Here is a 23,199-nt window from a genome sequence, read left to right on the forward strand (position 1 = left end):
ACCTTATTTATCATATGTAAAGCAAAGGAGATATTGAAGCACGAGAATATAAAACCCTGAGATTAGAGCATTAAATAGTGTGATTAAATCATAAGTGCATCATTAAAATTAAATTTAATTAATTAGTTAATTATCTAATCAATTGCTTTGAGCACACCGATCTTTGAATATCACATTAACATATATATATATATATATATATATATATATATATATATATATATATATATATATATATATATATATATATATATATATATATATATATATATATATATATATATAAAACAAACAGTTGAAATAGAGAATGTGGAAAAATCCCCTTACGAACAATTCACACATCCACCATTTCGGGTTGGGAAAAATTTTTTGAATAGAATCAAAAATCCAAACACCAGTTCTTAGAAATGTGTTTCGCCCTCTTCAACCTCTCTGGGCTTATCAATAAAGATGAGAGGTTGAATATCTTTAGACACATTCCAATCAAAAAACAACATTCGAGACCTAGACATAGAAGGTGCGTAAATCTACGGCAAGTCCGACAATGACAGACTTAAAGTAAGTAAAATATATGTTTAAAACATGAGATGTAGATCCTTGAAACACACTCAGTGATCAAAAGATCCAAGGTTAATGGTTTGACGACCACTCGTACGAAATCAAACAGATGAAATAGAGAATGTGGAAAAATCCCCTTACGAACAATTCACACATCCACCATTTCGGGTTGGGAAAAATTTTTTGAATAGAATCAAAGATCCAAACACCAGTTCTTAGAAATGTGTTTCGCCCTCTTTTGATCACTGAGTGTGTTTCAAGGATCTACATCTCATGTTTTAAACATATATTTTACTTACTTTAAGTAATTAGGGAATTAAAACTTGAGACTGTCATTGTCGGACTTGCCGTAGATTTACGCACCTTCTATGTCTAGGTCTCGAATGTTGTTTTTTGATTGGAATGTGTCTAAAGATATTCAACCTCTCATCTTTATTGATAAGCCCAGAGAGGTTGAAGAGGGCGAAACACATTTCTAAGAACTGGTGTTTGGATCTTTGATTCTATTCAAAAAATTTTTCCCAACCCGAAATGGTGGATGTGTGAATTGTTCGTAAGGGGATTTTTCCACATTCTCTATTTCATCTGTTTGATTTCGTACGAGTGGTCGTCAAACCATTAACCTTGGATCTTTTGATCACTGAGTGTGTTTCAAGGATCTACATCTCATGTTTTAAATATATATATATATATATATATATATATATATATATATATATATATATATATATATATATATATATTTTTATATATTTTATAAGAAGAAGCAATTTCTGTTATATTTAGTTATTCAGTTTTTTCCAAATTACATTATAAAAAGTTGTTAGTGTTGATTAAAAATATATGTTGTTTTTTTCTTTAAACTTATAGATAATACTTAACATTAGTATGAGAATCGGCAAAAAATCGTTGCTTCAACCTATATTTGAAATATTTATGCAGATATTAAGTCGCCATTTTGTTTACTTATTAACTATTTGTATGTTATATACAAATATACATGAAGATGCCATTCACTGAGCCAAAAAAGTACGTAAATATAATGAAAAAACCATTGATACAAAAACGGGGATCATTAATTTTCGTCCAATGATCAGTATCGTCGGTCCAATGTAAGTAGATACATTAACTAATGCTCAAAAACATTAATTTCTATGAATTAGTACGTTGATTCAATGTACTTTCTAGTTAAGAATTAATGTACCGATACATTGATTCTTAACTAGAAAGTACATTGAATGAACGTACTAATTTATAAAAATTAATGTTTTTGAGCATTAGTTAATGTATCTACTTACATTGGACCAATGATACTTATCTTTGGACGAAAACTAATGCTCTCCGTTTTTGAATCAATGTTTTTTTCATTATATTTACGTACTTTTTTGGTTCACTGTACTCAAACACATACTTAAATTTAAACCTTACAGGAGAAAGTTTATTTTACCCCCTAAATTTGCACTTTTCGATTCACTTGGTAGATACACGTGCACCACTGAGGCCTGCCAGGTCATGGTTTTTAGCCTTGGTGTGCTAAGAATTATCACTAGAAAAATTTCTAGCCTTACAGGACGACCGTCAGTCGGAGGGTTCACTAGCTCTTCGACTAGTGGAAAATAGTGTCGCGCACGCTTGATTAGCAATTAAAAAACAAAGGAGTTTTAAATATTGTATTGCAAAAAACTTTCGAGATTTCATCAATCGATGTTTAAAGAATATCTATTTACCTTGGCAACATTCAAATTTTCAGTTTTTCACATAGTTTTTGAAGGTTACAAATAGCCGATTTCGCAATTTTTCAATTTTTATCGCTTATGTCAAAAACATTTTTAGAGAAAAGTCACTAAAGACCTTTTCTGTTTGGAATGATCCAAAAAACCTAAAAAAACATTTTTCCATGCAAAAAAAATAATTTTAGGAAAAAAACAAAAAAAAAACGTTTAAAGAATTGTTGACCACCTTTTGGTCCTGGCAACATGTAAATTTGTTAAAAGGAGTCCTTTTTGAGTAAGATTGTGCAACAAATCCGAATCAGAATATTTTTCCTAGCGGATGCATAGTGGCTTTCTGGACTATATTATAGTATGTAGTAAAAATGCCATTCAGAGCCGCACTGATCAATTTTAGTGTTACTTTTATAAGCGCAAGAAAATCGGGAACATGAAAGTAGGAACAATAGAATACTAATATGGCGTTACATAAGTTATGTTTCTGTGAATTAGTTTTCATGTTAAGTACATATTCTTTACAAACGACTACATTTTACTCAACCAGAAAGCTTGCTTACCAATTGAAAGTCACAAGAAAGACTGTAAAAAAATCATGTTCATTCCCACACAAAACTCTTTTAAAGGTGGAAAATATATTGGATTTTGATGCGTTTTATATTTGAGACAACATGTAAATGCGTGTTTCGAAGACGTCGTGTGGTGACGGATTTGTGTTTGGGTTCCAAGAACCACGGGAGGTAATCTAGGCCAGTCGGAAATAAAATTTACGCCAGCATATACTAAAGTGGCCACATTTTCATTGAGACAAAGCGGGACAAATAGGATAATACCCAGGAAATTGCAATTTAATTTTTTCATCTGTCATATTCTGTTTACCAATGACACCTCATCAAAAAGATCATTCTCGTAAATATTATTTTTCGGAAAATGAATACTAAGAATATTGAAAAGATTTTTGCACATGTCATATTCCCAGAAAATCTTCCTTTTTAATGTCACGCAATGAAATTTTTAATATTTTCGAATTTAAAACTGTCTATTCTTCAAGGTATTCTAAGCAGTTATTATAAAAAAAATATATATTTCAGAAAATCAGGTGGTTTAATGGCACCTTATTCTTTTAATCTAGTGATGTCTTTTTAAGTAATTATTAAAGGAATGTAATTGTTATCAATTCTTTCTTATAATTTTGTTTTTAAATTATTGATTTTAGTTGAAACTTCCGTAATTGAAATTTTGTACCCTTCAATAATTTCCACTGCATTGTGAAAATAATGTAGCTTGGTTGTGAATAAACGAAAGTCAAATTTGTGATTTGTAATTTTTAAAAAAGGGCTGCAATATTCTTTGACATTAATTTATTTTGTGATAAAAAAAGTATGATTTTAATGGTTCTTATATTTTTAAAATATTTTTTACAGCTAGTAAAAGAGCCAGCCATCGTGTTTGGCTGTAACCAAGAATTCTTTTAATTCGATTTCTGCGCTTTCACAAAAATCCTTCAAAATTTTAATACGCATAGTATACATAAATATTAATAAATTTTTGCAATAGCATTTTCAACCTCAATTGGAATTAAGTCAGATGTTGTTTGAATAGAATTATGTAGAATGTGCACTGCCCAACTTCCTACAATATAATTTTTTGGTACAAATGTTCGTTAGACAATAGGCAATAGTTTTATTGTTCAAAATATTCTGTTTTAAATAGTACTTATTGAATCAAAAAATATTTGTGAGGTTTCACCCAGCAATGAAAAAATCTAATATTCTAATTTTAACCCGGGAGCAGTCGCGCAGTTAGAAAAATCTAACATTTTATCCTTTTTCGTGACAACATGATGAAAAATTTTGCATCATAACTTTCTACTTGTAAAAGCCTCGACGAATATTGTAGTAATGCGTGGTATTTTTTTATTGTTTTTTATTTTTGTTTTTGTGGAATTTGTGGCTTTGGTGAGAACGAATTAGCTTTAAAATTGTTAGATATATTTTTAACATAAGTAAGTAACTTAAATAAAAATATTAAAAAATAGACATTTGTTTTAAATTCGTATTGTTAGATTTTTTCTCATCGCGCGACTGCTTACGTGACAGAAGTGAGCGCGACTGCTCCTGGGTTTAGGGCGTAGGCGCAAAATTTCAGCTCCGATGCTTTTTAAATGCATTCATTTTTTTCAAATCCTGAGAAAACTAATGAGTATTTTAAAAAAATTTAAACGCAGAATAAAAGGTTACATTATTACTGGGCTGAAAGTCCCTTAAAATAAACAATAGTTTCTTTTAAATGAGATATTTGAAATTATTAAAAATCACACCAAATTTTCTTTTTTTTTTCACCTCTGTAACTTGTTACAATGAACATTATCGAAGTTTTCAGGGACTTTCGGCCCTCGGTAATAACATAATCTTTCATTCTGCGTTTAAATTTTTTAAAAATACAACTTACTCTTCTCAGGATTCGAACAAAATGATTGCATTTAAAAAGCATTAGAACGGAAATTTTGCGCATATCCCTTTAATTCCTGTTTCTGGGAAAAAATTTTAAATTCTTGTGGTTGGAAGCATCAGAATATATTGATATAAATGCGTATTTTTCTAATTCTTTCTTCAAAATTGTGAAAACGAATATGGTGAAAAAACGGTTTTTGTCCTTGCGCATGCAAATTTTTTTTTTCGTATGTTTTGATCATTTGCGACATACAATCCATTGATTTGGAACTTTGATTGTGGTTTATGTTCTATTCTATGAACTATTCTATTCTATTATTCTATTTAATCAAGAACATTATTTTATTTAATACATAGTGTATAATCTATAATTAGAATTAAGAATAAACCCCCAATCACAAACATTAATGGCAGAGCGCAGAAAATGCAAAGTACCTACAGTAGGAAAAATGAAAGAATACCCATGAACGAACATATAAAACACGCTGTATTTTCCTGTCACCTTGTCACACAAAAAATTGGCCAGCGCAAGTACATGTAACAATTATTGTTAAATGTATTTCCACTGGACAATTTTCTTTGTGAGACGGTGACAGGAAAATACAGCGTGTTTTATATGTTCGTTCATGGGTATTCTTTCATTTTTCCGACTGTAATAGAAGTAAAGAACACCATGAACTTAGAGAGGTAAGTAAAAGAATACAAAAATATATTAGGACGGACAACCGAAAATATAAAAACGAACAAATTCAACAAACAATTGAAGACAACAAGAGCGTCAAAGTTCTAAGAAGACATTAACAAATGGCAAAAAAGAAATAACGAAATTAAAGGATAGAAATGGAAATATCATCACCAACAGAGATGAGTCATTAAAGGTAGTAGAAAAATTCTATACAGAACTATACAACAGCCAACAAAACCATGATGAACCACTAGAAGATTAAGGAAAAGGTTTGGTCAACCACGGATCGAAATTGATGCCTGATATATGAACAGACGAAACCAGGAACGCATTGAGGAAAATGAAAAGAAATAAAGCTCCGGGAGAAGACAATTTAGTTATGGAAGCCGTAAAGATTGGAGGAGGCAGATTTTTAAACAACATAAAGGAACTGTTCAACTTATGTCTGTACTAAAGTGGAACACCTACAAGATGGCAAAGTGCACTTACCATCCTATTACAAAAGAAGTCGATCCAACAGACCTCGAGAATTACCGGCCCATAAGCCTATTAGACCACCTCTACAAGTTACTCACAAGAATAATAACAAATAGACTGGAAACAAAATTAGATTTTTACCAACCTAGAGAACAGGCTTGTTTTAGGAAGCACTTTGGCACTAACGATTACCTACACTGCATAAAAGGAATTATAGGAAAATCTATCGACTACAACGACCATTGGTCCTGGCTTTCGTAGACTTTCGCAAACCATTTGATACGGTAGAAATTAACAGCACAATGAGAGCGTTGGAGGAAAGTCGTATAGATTATTGGTACTCGAAACTGATAGCGAACATATACAGTAATGCAACCATGACCGTCCATTATACAAAGATTCCAAATCTATAAAATCAAAAGAGCAATTAGACAAGGAGACACGTAATCTCCCAAACTCTTTACGGCAATACTTGAACAAGCTTTCAGACAATTGGAGTGGGACGCCAAAGGAATAAATGTCGACGGCGAAAGGTTCTCCCACCTACGATTCGCAGACGACATAGTTCTTATAACAGACAACTTAGAAGAGATTAGAACTATGCTAACTGAGTTAGATGCCGTCTGTAAGAAAGTTGGTTTAAACATAAATTTTGAAAAGACACAATACATGACAAACCTGGTACCAAGCGAAAATCCAAAAGTCGACGTGAACGAAATAGCTCGGTTCATAAATATAAATACTTAGGGCATAAAATCCAAATTGCCAGGGACAATCAAACTGCCGAAATACAAACAAGGATCACCTTAGCATGGGCCGCATATGCAGCTCTATCAGACATGTTCAAGAGCAACTTGCCAAATTATTTGAAAAAGGAGACTTTCGACCAATGTGTGCTTCCAGTCATGACTTATGGTGCCGAAACATTATCATTAACCTAGGCCATAGCAATCAAACTTAGAGTGTCCCAAAGAAGAATGGAACGGTCACTACTTGGACTGAATCTGTCAGAAACGAAGAAATCGGAAGAAGGACAGGCGTCACAGATGTCATAGAGCAAGTAGCATGGCTGAAGTATAATTGGACGGGCCATGTAGCCAGAATGACGGACGGGAGGTGGACCCAAAAAATTACAGTGTGGAAACCTAGAGCGGATAGAAGAAGTAGAGGTAGACCACCTACACGATGGACAAACGACGTCAAAAGGATTGCTTGGAATTGGTTACAGGAAGCCCAAGATCGAAAAAACTGGAAGAAATTGGGAAGGCCTATGTTCAACTTTGGATGCAGAAGGCTGGAAGATGATGAATCTATAATTATGGTCCTTATGGTTTTAACTGGGCCATAAATATCAATTCCAATAATAATCACGATCAAATAAATCAGATTATAATTTATTTGTCCTGGAATGTAGCACACCCCCTACATACGACTCTATATTTTGCGCGAAGCTTTCGATTCTATCAACCTGAGTGAATTGAAAAATGGGCGATATCTTGTCTACAAGTTTAGGAAAAGACTCGTCAATCAATATGTCAACTATCCATTTTGGTCCAAGGGTGTGGGTTTTACGGTCCTTCCCCATTTGGCGTCTGTTTTTCGTTCTTGTCCCCAAAACTCCCAAAAATTTTGAAAATTTAACACCGACCTCTGCGGCCTCAAATAGTATTGATCATTAACTTTATAACGCACGTCTAATTTTGAAAATCGGTTATACTATTCAAAAGTTACAGAGCTCACACATTTGACTTAATTTGTCATTTGTATGTATGTATGTATGTGTGTATGTGTGTATGTGTGTATAAAAGTTACACAGATTTGATTGTTTTGTATCTTCTAAAATGGAATCGGGGCCGATTCAGAACCGTCGTAGACTGTGACTTTTGACCACCCATAAACCAGCTACAGGACTGGGTAGGTACAACAGGGCATATTTTTGAGTAAATTAATCTCAGGTTCAAAGAGAGGTAGGGAAACCGCAAATACACTTGAGTTCAGCTTTCAGATGGTGCTTAAGTGATCAGGGTCGGACATCCTGGTTACGCCGTTTCAGACGGCTCAGTGGGTATAGCTGAAAACTGAAAAATTAAAAATTTTGTTTTTTCGAAAATTTTTTCTCAAAATTTCCATCTACTAATGGCGTACATAGCTGAGCGTTTGTAGGAGGACTCAAGATGCGTCTAACAGTGTATATCTCCTATTATCTGAGAAAATTCGAATTTTTAAGTTATAGGCCTCATAAATGGTAACCGGTGAATTGCTCGAACGCAATTGCTCGAAATCAATTGCTCTAAAATGAATTGCTCGACATAAAAATTGCTTGAAATACAAATTGCTCGAATAAAAAAGAAAATGAAACATCTAAATATTTATTCCCAATAAAACAAAATGTCTATTAACATAAGAAAGATACAGTAATACCCCGAACTTACGCGATAGGTGGGACCAAGCGATAATCGCCTAAGTCGAATTCGCGTAAGTCGGGGTATAATTTCGTATACATATATGTATGTGTGGATGACATTATTACTCTTTCAAGTCTTCTTAGATATAAAACAAAAAATGCCTTTATAAAAGTAACAAACACCCACCCCATTAGACAAAACTGTAGATAAGAAATACCTAATAAAAAATAAAATCGCTGATTCCGTGTGAAAAGTCCAAATATGTAATACATTGGATGAGCAATAGTGTGTGGGTGGTAATTCTATCTCGTCGATAACTAAACAATTGTTTGACTCTTAAATAATGAATCGAAAAAAATTTAAAATCGCGTATTAGAACAAATAGACAAGATTTGAAAATCGCGTAACTCTCGGTTCGCGTAAGTCGGGGTAACGTAAGTCGAAGTATTACTGTATTTAAAATAGGTCAAATTATGCTATATTTTACGCATATAACCGCATATTAATTTATGCTGAAAAAATGTTTATTACAAATCTAAAAATATTTTGGAACTTTGGAAATAATAAGAAAAATAAGGGTTTTGATTTAGTCTCAGTATGATAATTAGAGATGATGATAATTTTCAGGTATTAGGGAAGGATTAAAATAATCACTGTATCGAAGATTGGCATCGCGGATTCCAAACGAAAAGAAGTGCTGACCATTCAAGCATTTGAAAATTAATTTCTGGCTTAAAACGGGAACAAACTGAACCAAAAATTTAATAGTAGATACAAGATACATAAGTGGTGAACAACCTCAACTCAAGTGGGTTATAGAAGTGCTGATAGGTTATTGCGTTAATAAACAATTATGAACGACAAATTAATATATGATTATGTACGTGGAATATTACATAATCTGTCATATTAAAACATCTCTGTTATGTATATTTAGGTGTATATTTTGCAGTATTGTGAATAAATATTTGGATATATAATTTTCTGTTTTATTCGAGCACTTTGTATTTCGATTAATTTTCATGTCGAGCAATTGATTTTCGAGCAGTTGATTTCGAGAAATTGATTTCGAGCAAATGCGTTCGAGCAATTGACCTAGAATCCTCATAAATATGATCAAATCCCTTTCCTATAGGAAAACACGTATTTTCAAGTTCGCTAAATCCCACTGTACCTTCAGATATCATATTTGACCTTGGGCGCATCAGACATTACTTGTCAATACATTTCAGGCTTATGTTTAGTGATAAAAAACTAAAAAAGTGTAATACATTTAACCATTATCACTGAAATGGAGACAAAGAATTATATTGATTATTTCATTCATAGGAGTTTCTGACCAATAGAAAAGCTACAGAAATCTAAATTAAATCGATAATTTTTGATAATTTCCCGTCGTCAAGTATATCACGTCAGATGCCCTTCGTTGCTACGAAAAAATACATTCAGTGACATTAATAACATTTAATGTTTTAAAAATTATAAAAGTGATGACTTTCAACCGTCAAATTAATATTTATAACAACTGTTTGTTTAATTGTACTAATTTGTACTTACATATATAAATTACAATAAAATTTTGGTTTTGAACAGTTTTATTCATGAAATAATCGCAACAAATTGCCTTTGATCTCTAAAATTAATATAGAATTTTTGCCCTCGTGACACTTTGACATAATTTCACTCGCCTTCGGCTCGTGAAATTAAAACTGTTAAAGTACCACTCGGGAAAAATTCAATAATTTTAGAGCTCTTGTGCAATTACTACTGAAAATTTAAATTATAAAAAAAATTGAAAAACTCCTGATACAACAATAAAAAAAACGGCTAAACGCGGTAAAAATGTGAGGCGCACACAATATTCCAGCTACAAAAGATCTGATATCAATATTACGTGGCACAAAATGTATTTTCATTTTTGTACTTATACTGGGTGCATCTAAACATTCCGTATATGTATTTGGCACCTAGGATTTTTCTATTGGTTCCTTGCGACACGCGGTCATATTTCAACCAATACGCGGCGAGGTGCCAAACGCATATACGGAATGTTAAATATTCGTAGAGGAATACTTAAAAAGATAACTTTTTATTAGTCAGTTAAAAGGAGATTGATTTTAATAGTTATTTATGATATAAGTGTTAAAAGTACACGTTTAAGGCACGTATGTGAAACTTTGCACAATGAGCGAAAGCGAGTTCTGCAATTCACATGATTGCCTTAAAAACGTAGTTTTTAACACGCATATCATACAATATTTTTTCTACAAACGTAATTACAGTGCGAAGTTTCAAACGTGCGAAATTCATATGTGGAATGTTAAATATTCGTAGAGTAAAAAAGACGACTTTTTATTAAGTCAGTTAAAGAAGACTGATTTTAAAATATTTTGTTAGTGTATTACTAAATAAAAATAAAACAAGTATAGCATAATATGGAATGTTATTTGGTGCGAAATTCATATACGGAATGTTAAATGTTCGTAGATAAAAAAAGACGACTATTTTCGTCTGGTAGCGCACAGCCCTAAACTTAAACAGAAATAACAGAATTGAATAGCTGAAACATAAATCTAAACATACTATACAATACGTGCAAGTCATTAAAATTCTGCGAAAGCGAAATAATCAAATAAAGATATGATTAAGTCTCTCAAATCTATACCATACCATTCCATTTATAAATTTTGCATCAAATAACATTCCATATAGGTAATAATTGTTTTATTTTCTTTAATATACATTAACAAAATATTTTAAAATCTGTCTTCTTTAACTGACTTAAAGTCGTCTTTTTTAGTCTACGAATATTTAACATTCCGCATATGAATTTCGCACCAAATAGCATTCCAAATACTACTTATAATTAGTGTTTTATTTTTATTTAATAATACATTAACAAGTATTTTAATCACTCTCCTTTTAACTGACTCTAATGAAAAGTGTCTTTTTCGGTCTACAAATATTTAATATTCCGTATATGAATTTCGCACCGAATAACATTCTGTATATGCGTTTGGCATCTCGGGGCGTATTGGTTGAAATATGACCGCGTGCTGCAAAGAACCAATAGAAAACTCCTAGGTGCCAAATACATATACGGAATGTTTAGATGCATACCGGGTGGAAGAAAGAAATGTTTTTCTTATGTTAAGTTTCAAACACCCTATAGGGGGATGAGGTACAAATCAGAGTATACATCGGAATCGTATTGTAGTCTTATGTTTTGTGAATATTTTGTTTTTTAAACCTCCAGATATCTTTAGAAATAAAAAAAATAACAAATAAAACATGTGGTTTTACTATTTAACATGAGTTTTAACTGAAACAAAACTAAATTAACAATAAAAAATAGTTTACCAAAACTTTAAAAACAGAAAGTCCCATAACGTAAACAGTTCTTATCGACACATACAAAAGTTATTAGTTGACCAGGTAAGCTATATGCACAGCGCAACATAAAAGAGACGAGATTGTTTAATGTAGGCGCTCTGATGTTTTGGGTGGAATTTCCCTGATAGTAACAGCATTTGGTATCTACGTGAAGACTCTTTAAATAGCGAGAGGTACATTACATATATTTTTTTTCTCTGTACGCTCTTTTCCTTTCGCGCTATGTATAGGAAATAATTTCATATTAGTAGTATGATAAGATATGGTGTTCTCACGTATCGCAGTCGTCAGTTAAAACACATAATATTAAAGAGCAACACCGTCTAAATAGTTTCTTTGTTATTAAAGATATCAGAGAAATTAAAAAAATAGAAGGTTCACAAAATATAAGACTACAAAATAGTATCTATAGATAACCACCTATAGATAACCACCTTTTTACCTTTTCCTTCCTACAGGGTGTCTTAAACTTTTGTTGCGGTTAAAACACATGTTAAACTATAAAACCGTCTATTTTCTTTGTTTCTAAAGATATCTGGCATATTAAAAAATAGAATGTTCACAGAACATAAGACTATAATATGATTCCGATGTATATTCAGATTTGTACCTCGACCTTCCTACAGGGTGTTAGTTTTAAACTTAATATGAAAAACATTTTATTTTTCTTCCACCCAGTATAAGTACAAAAAAGAGGTTTGAGTAAATCTTTGCACAACAATTAAATACTAAAGAAATATCTAAAATAATAAAAAAAATTAGCAGAATCCGTTAACTCGTTTACGAAAAATCGACTATGAAAATGAGCATAGGTACATTTTCTATATCCCTAACTTATGCCTCGCAGTATATTTTGGATATAATTCTTCTTGCTGATTTCGTGAATTCCAAACTACGCGTTTCCAACTGTTAATCATCTTTGCTCTTTCTTTTTTTAGGTTTGTCGTTACTCTGGCAACAGTATAAAGAGGGACAGTAGAACCACTCTCCGAAAAATTGGAAGTAAAATCTGTAGTCGCGCATGGTGACCGCGCAATGTTCTTAGTCGCTTTTGCCCCACTCTCGCATTGCTAGATGATTTTTTGCATATATAATAGGTATCATACTAGTGATATTACCAATTTGGGCGTAATGACGTAATCAATAATTTTTTTTAAATGAGAGTGGGGTCGTCTGATAGCTCATTTAAAAGGGTATTTATTTCTCTATTTAGTAATATGTATAAACGTTAACATAATCATTTATACGAGATTTATACAGGGGAATATCATCACAGACAGAAATCAAGAAATCAGCATATGGACAACATACAGGAACTCTTTGATGATACTAGATCCGAGCAACCTCCATCCTACAATATGTGATGACCACTTACCAATCACATCAGGTGAAGTGGAAAGAGCAATATCACAACTAAAAGATGGCAAAGCTCCTGGACCTGACAATGCATATGCTGAACTCATAAAGCTATTTAACACCGACGGTACTCAACGCCTAACCAAAATATTTAACGACATATATTTAAGCGGAGTAATACCAAAAACATGGTTGAAGTCGACGTTTGTTGCTTTACCAAAGAAAACAAAGTCCGTATCCTGCAGTGATTTCCGAACCATTAGCTTAATGAGCCATATTTTAAAACTATTTCTAAAAATTATACATCAAAGGATATATAGACTGTGCGAAGAAAAAATCAGCCGAACACAGTTTGGTTTTCGAAATGCAGTGGGTACAAGAGAGGCTCTATTTAGTACACAAGTGCTATTTCAACGATGTTGAGACGTAAATTGCGATATTTATGCATGTTTCATTGATTACCATAAAGCGCTCGATACAGTAAAGCACGACAAGCTGATGGATATATTAACCAATATTGGAATTAACACCTGTGATTTAAGGATTATCAGCAATCTGTACTGGAATCAAACATCCTCTATCCGGACAGAGGCAGGAGAATCCGACGATATCAAAATCAAACGTGGGGTCCGTCAGGGATGTATACTATCCCCACTGCTGTTTAACATCTACTCTGAGGAAATCTTTCAAGAAGCAGTGGATGATGTTGAGGCCGGAATTCGAATTAACGGAGAATGTATCAATAACATAAGATACGCAGATGACACTGTGATATTCGCTGACAGTTCTGAAGCCCTGCAGGAGTTAATGAACAGAATCGCGGAGGTCAGTCAGAGATACGGACTTTCACTAAACACTAAGAAAACAAAATGTATGATTATCTCTAAGAACAAACAGCAATTTGGACGAATCAGTGTGAACGGTCAACAAATAGAAAGAGTAAAAACATATACCTACCTTGGTACGAACGCCAATGAAAATTGGGACCATTCTATAGAAATCAAATGTAGGATAGAGAAAGCAAGATCTGCATTTCAAAAAATGTCAAAGTTGTTCAAATGTCATGATTTGTCGATACCCATAAAAGTTAGATTGCTACGATGTTATATCTTTCCTATACTGTTGTACGGAGTTGAGTCGTGGACTCTCACAGACGCCACCTGCAAGAAAATTTAGGCTTTTGAGATGTGGCTTTATCGTCGAATCCTGAAGATATCTTATACCGACCACATTACTAATGAGGGTGTTTTGCTGAGAATGCAAAAAGAAAAAGAGCTGTTAATCAGAATAAAAAACAGCCAAAATCGAATACCTCGGTCACATCATGAGGAACAGTGAAAGATATGGACTGCTGCAACTGGTCTTACAGGGAAAAGTAGAGGGAAAGCGGGGACCAGGAAGGCGAAGGATTTCGTTGCTGAAAAATCTACGTACGTGGTTCAACACAACCACTACAAATCTTTTCAGAGCAGCAGTGTGCAAAGTACAGATTGCCATGATGGTCGCCAACATCCGAAACGGATAGGCACTACAAGAAGAAGTCCAAAAATTTTTTCAATTAAATTAAATAAGACAAAAAGGAGAATGTATGCAGTTCATTTATTTCAAAATACATTTTGGCGCTGTTATAAAACAGAAATACATGTTTATTTGACAAATAAATATTGTTTTTCGCTTAAATTCAATGTTAAATATGCCACCCACCTGTCTCTTAGCAGTTTGAATATTAAATTTAAGCGAAAAGCAATGTTTATTTGTGAAATAAACATTTTTTCCGCAAATCGCCAGGAAATTTTGACATTCCTGTCAAAATTTCTTGAAGAAAAAGTCAGGACTTCCTTACTGTAAGGAAATGTCATTTCCTTACTGTAAGGAAATGATATTTCCGTACAGTTGTTAGTGTTCTACATAAATGATAGAAAATTATTAATAATCCATAAAACGTCTGTATGCATTTTCGTACTTTTCTCTTGATTTCTTTGGCAATAATTCTAATGAAGCAGTATTCACTGCCTCAACCAGCTCTGGAGGAGTCCCAGGAATGGAATTTTCATCATCACTTATCATTTTACTTTCGAGAACACCAGAAATTAAATTTATAAGCGTCAAGTTTGACAATTCAACCTCAATACGTTTCCATAGTAACCCAAGTAATTTTATTAGGAATTTCAAAGCACCATTTATTTGGGAATAAAATTATCGCGTTTTTTTTAAATCAATCAATATCTGTCGAATTTTAAACGATTTGCGGAAAAATAGTATGTTTACCTCGTAGGAAAAGCCACATTCCTGGACTCTGTGTTGCTAAGTCTCGGCTTGCGCCTCGACTTAGCAATCTTCACAGTCGTCCAGGAATGTTAAGCTTTTCCTACCCGGTAAACAATGTACTATTACCTGTTTTTTGAAAGCAGTAAAATGTATTTTGAATTAAATAAATTGCTTACATTATTTTTTTTGTGTCAATTCATTATTCAAAAATAAAAATCGACCTATTTCGGTCGAAAAAAGAGAAAATGAATTTATTTCAACCTAAACGTCGGTGACCTGAGGTTAAAATAGATTGATTTAAAATAACTTACCTTGTATTGGTACAAAAGTTGATAATAACGAAAATACAGGGTGTCAAAGTTAAACTTTTATTTTATTTATTCTTGAATATTTCCTGACAGGCATGGGATAACAACACGAAATTTGGTAAGCTGGGATTTTTTGGGATGAGAAATCTAAATTCGGCACCAAAAATAATGAATTACCCAGAGGGCGCCACATACGTCTTTCAGTGCTCATTTAATATGTTCAGTTTTTTTTATCCACACTCTACATACTTTTTGAATCAAAATTTTTATTCTCTTAATTTATTTCTTTAGCTGAGCGCTTTCGACATAAATGTCATCATCGGAGCTAATGCTAAAATAAAAAAAGAGGTCTTGTAAGAAAAAGAAGTACAAAACTCTTTTTTTACTTACGTCAATTGTTAAAAAAGTACCGCTACAAAATTGAGGTGTTAACATTTGCATCTTGTGAAAATAACTTTTGGTTGGATATCCTCCGTACAACCCCAAACAGCAAAAACAGAAAAACGGCCACATTACACGTTACACAAACACAAAAAGAATTTTTCCACCTACCTCTACCGAAAGTATACTTTTCCGGACCTGATTGTAGGGAGCAAAGTTGTACTTTTCCTCCCTAGGGAGGAAAATATTTTTCCTCCCTAGGGAGGAAAAGTAAAAGTGACGTCATGGTATTTCATTCATGAAATATAACTTATTGACGCCCTGTAGAATATCTATTTTCTATTACGTAAGTATCTATACATTTTAACGTTTATTTAAAAACACTCTGTATTTTGCAGAATGGTAAAAAACAGTAAATTGTTATTCTGATTTAACAATGTTTACATTCATAATTTGACTTATATTATTGACAGTTGACAGTTGTATTGTACCTACTTATTAATTTTAGTTCTAACAAATTTTGTTGGTTAGTTACATAAATAAATTAAGTAAAAATGAAAAAATGACTTGTTATTTGAGGAAGGTGGAAAAACCATATGTATAACATGGGAGTAAAGTGCCTTTTCCTCCCTTGAATGATTACTGCCCTCCGCTACGCGTCGGGCAGTAAACTTCATTCTCGGGAGGAAAAGTAGCACTTTCCTCCCTTGTTATACAAATAGCTATTTTCATGGTATAGGTATCACCCATCCATTGTTGGCCTAGTAGAAACAGCTGACTGACAAAGTCGGATATTTAAATCTGCTTTTATCTGTTCTGCGTTGACGTATGACATCTGACATTAAATTCTGAATAATTTTAACATTTTTGAAAGAAAATTAAAAATTTTTAAAAAAATTTTAAGGAAATGTACCTTAGATGTTTGTACTAATCAACTAATAAATTAATTGATAACATGATTGATTTTAAGACTAATTGGCCCAACATACATACACACCTTGTCAGATAAAAAATAAAAACAGGAAGTAATGAGGAAGATCAGTTTTTAATGGTGAATTCTCAAATTCAATATTCTAGGAGATATTAGATCATTGAAATTATAGATTGAGATAATATTAGATTGTTGTTGTTATTCATCTTTTGTAAATTATGTAAGTCATTGAAATGACCTTGACAGAGTGTATGGATATTTTACTAAGTTGAATCGTTAATGTTTATAGTAGAAATATTAAATTATTTAAATGCTAAGATGTTAAAATGAGTATATTCAGTTTCTACTGTTGTAAGACATTGATAACAAACCAATAGAATAGTGTTCAGTGGAATTCAATTCTTAACAAAATAGTTTCAAACACTCTTGTTGTTAAGTGTTTTATTTCTAAAGTTCTCATTACTTGATGATATAAGTATGTTATGTAAATATCTGTAATACAACAATGTATATATAAATCCGGCCAATAGACACAAGTTTTCCTTATTTGTATTTTAAGTTATAAAATTAAATGTTAAATATAAATACACTAGTTTTTATATATATTAAAGATTGTATGAGGTCACTACTCCACTGTCTCCCATAGATACTTGAATAAAGGTTTATAATTACAATTCAAATTGATCTGAGTATTGACACAAAAATCAGGATTAGACTTCATCTCTCTAGAAATCTCCAGGTCCTCCAACAAATTCATTAATCTATAATTTTTAGATGGAATGTTATGCAAAATTTGGCTGTCTTTAGTGGGAGAGAAGGAATGATTGGTAGAATTAACATGATAGCCAAAGTTTGATTTTTCTGGAGTTCTGACATACTCCTTGATTCTTTGAGAAAGGGTTCTCATTGTCCTTCCAACATAGGTGGTACTGCAGTCACCACAAGATAGCTTGTATATGCCACTTTTATTTAATTTATCTATTTTGTCTTTGGTTTTACTAAACAGTGATTTGATGGTATTTTTAGTTTTAAATGAAATTTTGAGGTTCTCAACTTTATTTGAAATTACACTTATTTGAAATTACACAGAGTTAAGAACTTAACAAATTGCAATTTTAATAATGAAGAACTTGATTTTTTGAGCAAGGGTTTAAAATTCAGTACTCAATCTAAACCAGATACAAGCAACATTGAGTTGTTATGTGTAGAGATAGATAGTATTATAAATAGTTTAGATATTTCAACATGGGTCAAAAATAACATAAAAACAGCATGTCTTTTTCAATTAAATCAACAATATCATAGATACACTAACAACAAAAAATTGATTTCTACTTACCACTCACAAATAAAAATTATCAAGTCTATTTCTCATAAAATAAGAACACATGAACTCACAATAACTAAAGCGGATAAAGGGAACTGCCTAATAATAATGTACAGTAAAGACTATATAAATAAGGTTGAAAATTTTCTATCAGACAACACATTTATACCACTCAACAAGAGTCCAATGAATAAGTTAAATACTGACTTAAAAGCCATTTTATCAAATCACTCAACCTTCTTTGAACATCTTCAAACTAATCCCAAGTCATTTATTGTCAAGAACCCTTTAATACCACGCCTATATGGACTTACAAAAATCCATAAATTAAATTTCCCAATCAGACCCGTTGTTAGCTTTGTTAATACTCCTTTGTCGAACCTGGCCCAGTTTGTAAACAAACTGCTGAACGATCTTATCAACTATTCTCCTAAGTATACAGTCAAAAACACCCAAGAGTTAGTCTCTAAACTTTCTTCTATAACTTTACCATCCGACTTCATAATGGTCTCCTTCGATGTGACAAATCTCTTTACAAATGTTCCAAGACAAGAAACCATACCCATTGTTAGTGATTTATTATTATCCAACAAAATAGATCCTCAAAAAATCATTCACATCAAATCTCTGCTACAATTTTGCCTGTCTCAAGACTTTTTTGTATTTAACAACAAACTATACAGACAACCAGAAGGGCTAGTCATGGGAAATCCACTCTCTCCTTTGTTAGCTGATCTTTTCCTAGATTCACTTGAAACTAAGTTCGTACAATCACGTCCTGAAATTATTCTTTGGCACAGATATGTAGATGACATCTTAGCCTTTATTGAAGGTCCCACCAACACACCCAATCACATCCTATCTCTGATCAACGGTCTACACCCATCTACTAATGTATGCGATTCTGCAGGAGTTTCTGTTAGAAGTGAAACCACAGCCCAAACAAGTGGGATTTCATTAAATAATTTAACAAATTGTACCATAAGATTCAATATTAATAAATAATTCGTTAGTTTTCTTTATTCTTTCAAAAAATAAATTAAAATTAAGAGATTTTTTAACTCGACGGTAAGTGAATTACTTACCGTCGAGATGGAGTAGTTACCGTCGAGTTGGATTACTTACCGTCGAGTTGCTAGTAAATGTCACCTACTGACGTAAAATCTGTCACGGTAAACAGTCAAAAATGATCAATCATGCAAAAAAAAATTAAGGCCCTATTTTGAATTTTTTTCAATTTACACAAACTGGCCTAAACCAGCGTTGGTGGTGGATGGTTCAGCGCCAACGGATCGAGTGGGAGGGGGGAGTTTTGGAGCTCTAGACGGGGGGGCACGTCAACACCCGCGCGTGCGTCACTCACCGCCTAGAATCACGAATATGTGAATGCGGATGTGATACGGGTTACCATCCGTGGGATGCCACTCTTCTGAATTTAATATGCTCTACGTTGCTCGTTGGGTTTTTAGATGAATATTAGGTACCTGCTAGACCATTAAGTCACTTCAGAGAATTAATATGTTTTACCTGTAAATTATCAATATTACCTTTTTTCTAGTTGCTAAAGTCGCACCAATTAATGCATTCAGACGGTAAAGAGGTTTTAAACGTTTCATCCAAAAACAATCTGGAAGCTTTCGAAATATAAATAATTGGCTCTGCTGAACTTGTTCTGGTTTGTGCTGAGGTTCTAGTTCGTGGAGAACTTGTGAACAGTTTAAACGCTTAAAGAGGTTAAAGTCGTAAGTTTTACATCTTTTTGTAAATAATGTTTTTTTTAATAAATGTTGAGAAATTGTTATTTTAAATAATTAAGTAATATTAAAGTATAACAAAAATTATAATTAACTAATTTTATTGGGAAATAAGCCACAATTAAGGGAGCGTTCAAGTATTACGTAACGCGATTTTTGGAGATTTTTGACCCCCCTCCCCCCCTACGTAACGCACTGTAATGGGCGTTAAACTAGTACGTAACGCAATTTTTGAAGATTTTTGACCCCCCGCCCCCAACCTGCGTTACGTAATACTTGAACGGTCCCTAAATTGAAAAAATAATTTTATTAACGTTCGACGCCCAAATCGGATGTCGTTGTCAAAATACAAAATATTACTAAATTAAACAAAAATGTTGTTGCTTAGTAAAAAATTCTTCTAATAATAATTTATATATGACTGAATTGTCGATATAAATGAGTCAGATTAAATAAATTATTAGAAGAATTTTTTACTAGGGAACATTTTTGTTTAATTTAGTAATATTTTGTGTTTTGACAACGTCATCTGATTTGGGCGTCGAAACGTTAATAAAATTATTTTTTCAATTTAATTGTGGCTTATTTCCCAATAAAATTAGTTAATTATAAAATGCCACAAGGAAATAGCTTCAAAACAACAACAAAAATTATGTTTTACGGCATTTTAAACTAACATTTTTTTTATTTTTTTTTACAAAAAATAACCAAACAACACAGCAAAAACATAGTATTGGAAAATAATCTGACTATTGGTCAGAATCAACATTATCGTCATTAATTGCAAACTATCTCAACAGTACAATGGCTTCTTCTAAGTAAATGACTGATAATGGCAACACTTAATTCAACCGTAGAACTTTTTCTTCTCTATTACACATTTCTGGAACTCCCGCGCTTTGGAAGGTTTCTATTTTGTTCTTGTTCAGTATGTCCTCCCGACCATAAGTCACTTTGAAGAAGGCATAAATATCTTGACGTAACTATCTGAAGGTTAGACAGGAAAACTCTTGGATATTTAGGAGCTGCCGCTGGACAGGCCAATTTGTATAAAATTTGAGCGTTTATGTTATCAATATTTTTCAGACTGTAGAAAACTATATACGACCATATCTTTGTTATCCTGGAGGCAGAGTAAGCAACACACATCTTGTGTACAGTATCCACTCCACCATTGGTTTCATTGTCATCAATCTATTTTAATAAAAAAGTGTGTGTACTTGTAAAAAAGATTGAATATAAACTGAAACAACTCGATCGTTACAATAAATTAATGCAATCCGATATCAACCCCAATCCAATTCCAATTCTGACAAATCGCTGCGATGTACCATTTACACACAACGACAAATTGAAGCAACTCGATTGATATCGATAAATTACTCCGATTTTTCGCGGTGTCTAAACGCTGCCTAAGAAGTTATACTTTTATTATTATGATTTCAACGAAATAAATATATTTTTCTACAAACGTGTAAAAATGCAATTTTTAGCACTCCATAGGAGCCTTAAAAATGTCACTTTAAAGCACTGGGTGCTTTAACATTTTTAAGGCACTGCAGTTAAAAGTAAAATGTCAAATTTTGAAAGCAAACGTCAAAATATTTTTATTTCATTTATTAACATTAATATTAATAGTACCATTTGCGCAATTTGAACAATAAATTTCTTGTAGAAAAACTATTGTATGATATATGTGTTAAAAGTACATTTTTAAGGCACTCATGTGAATTGCAGAATCCGCTTCACTCATTCTGCAAACCTTAGCATGCGTGCCTTAAAATTGTACTTTTAACACTTATACCATAATTAACTATTAAACACTGACGCGCTCAGAGTAACAGTGGCCTAACCCACAAACCAAAATTTTACAAAAAAGCTTTTTTCTGCAGCCGTCCCGAAAATAAAACTTTCAACTCGTCTCGTAAAATATCACTTTCGGAACTTGTTACGTAAATTACTATTTTTACATTAAAATTATTATCCCTTATTTAAGTATATTCAGATGCAGAGTGGCTCAAGCAACCAATGTTGTTTCAAATTTGTGAAAAAATTATCAGCTTTACGAATATGTAAAAAGATTTTATCTACAGATAATATTTTTAATTGATAGTATAAAGTCATCTACTTTCATTTGGCACGCGCAGAATTTCCTACTTATTATAGCTCTCATTATGGCATCTCATTAATTGCCCAAATAATCTTCATTATTTTCTGCTTTATGTTATTTTAAAAAAGGTCTCTGGTATAAACAAATAGAATATAATTAAAACTATTCTCCGTTTGATAATTATTGATAGCACAGTTTTTGTTATGTCAACTATTTAACGTTTTAACAGGGTACAACAAATCACATTTTTATACTAAATTTTTAACAATTAAGAAACGCACCGACATCGACGTCTTGGTAGAAAGCAGGTAGGTTTTCTTTCTATAGGTCTACAATATTACTACAAAATTCTCAGATACCTGGATTTTTCTGTCTGAGAAGTCCTGAGAAAAATTTTAGTTCCCTGGACTACAGTTGACCCGCGTAAGACAGTGCCTAGATTCTTACGTAAAGAACAGTGCGGGGTGCATTTGTACCCCCATCCGAATATCCATTTTTTATATGTAAACGTCGTCTCTTTTAAAACTTTCACTTTATAAAAAATAAAATTTTCAAATACCAGTAAAGGTTTACAGTGATTACTTTATTAAACATGCCATTTTTGTCAAAATTCCAATTGTGACTAAAAATAAAATACTATAATTAATTAACTAATTATTATAGGTACCTAACTACTGTAATTTTATAGTAGATAAATAATTCCCTCGAATGACTTTTAGTAGTACTATAATAATTAGGTAGTAATGCCTACCTGAAGTAACCATTTCGGTTTTGGTGAGTAAAATACCTGTGGGATTATGAAATACCCTTCCAAACTCACGCAAAAGATTATTTAGGTGAGGAAATTACACCCGCCGGGGAATGGGTCTTTTCTTTTCGGAATTTGGTCTTTTTATCTGGCATAAGTAACACCAAACTTGTCGATCTGGTCACGTAGGTCTGTTAGCTGCAGGTGGAACATCCGAAAGGTCCAATTCAGGATATGCAATTTTCATAATTTTACCTAACTGAGAATGCCTATTATTTGTTTTTTAATATTTGAAGATAACAAATCTAATAAAAAAAC

This window comes from Diabrotica virgifera, chromosome 4 (assembly GCF_917563875.1).
Source record: "Diabrotica virgifera virgifera chromosome 4, PGI_DIABVI_V3a".
NCBI lineage: Eukaryota > Metazoa > Arthropoda > Insecta > Coleoptera > Chrysomelidae > Diabrotica > Diabrotica virgifera.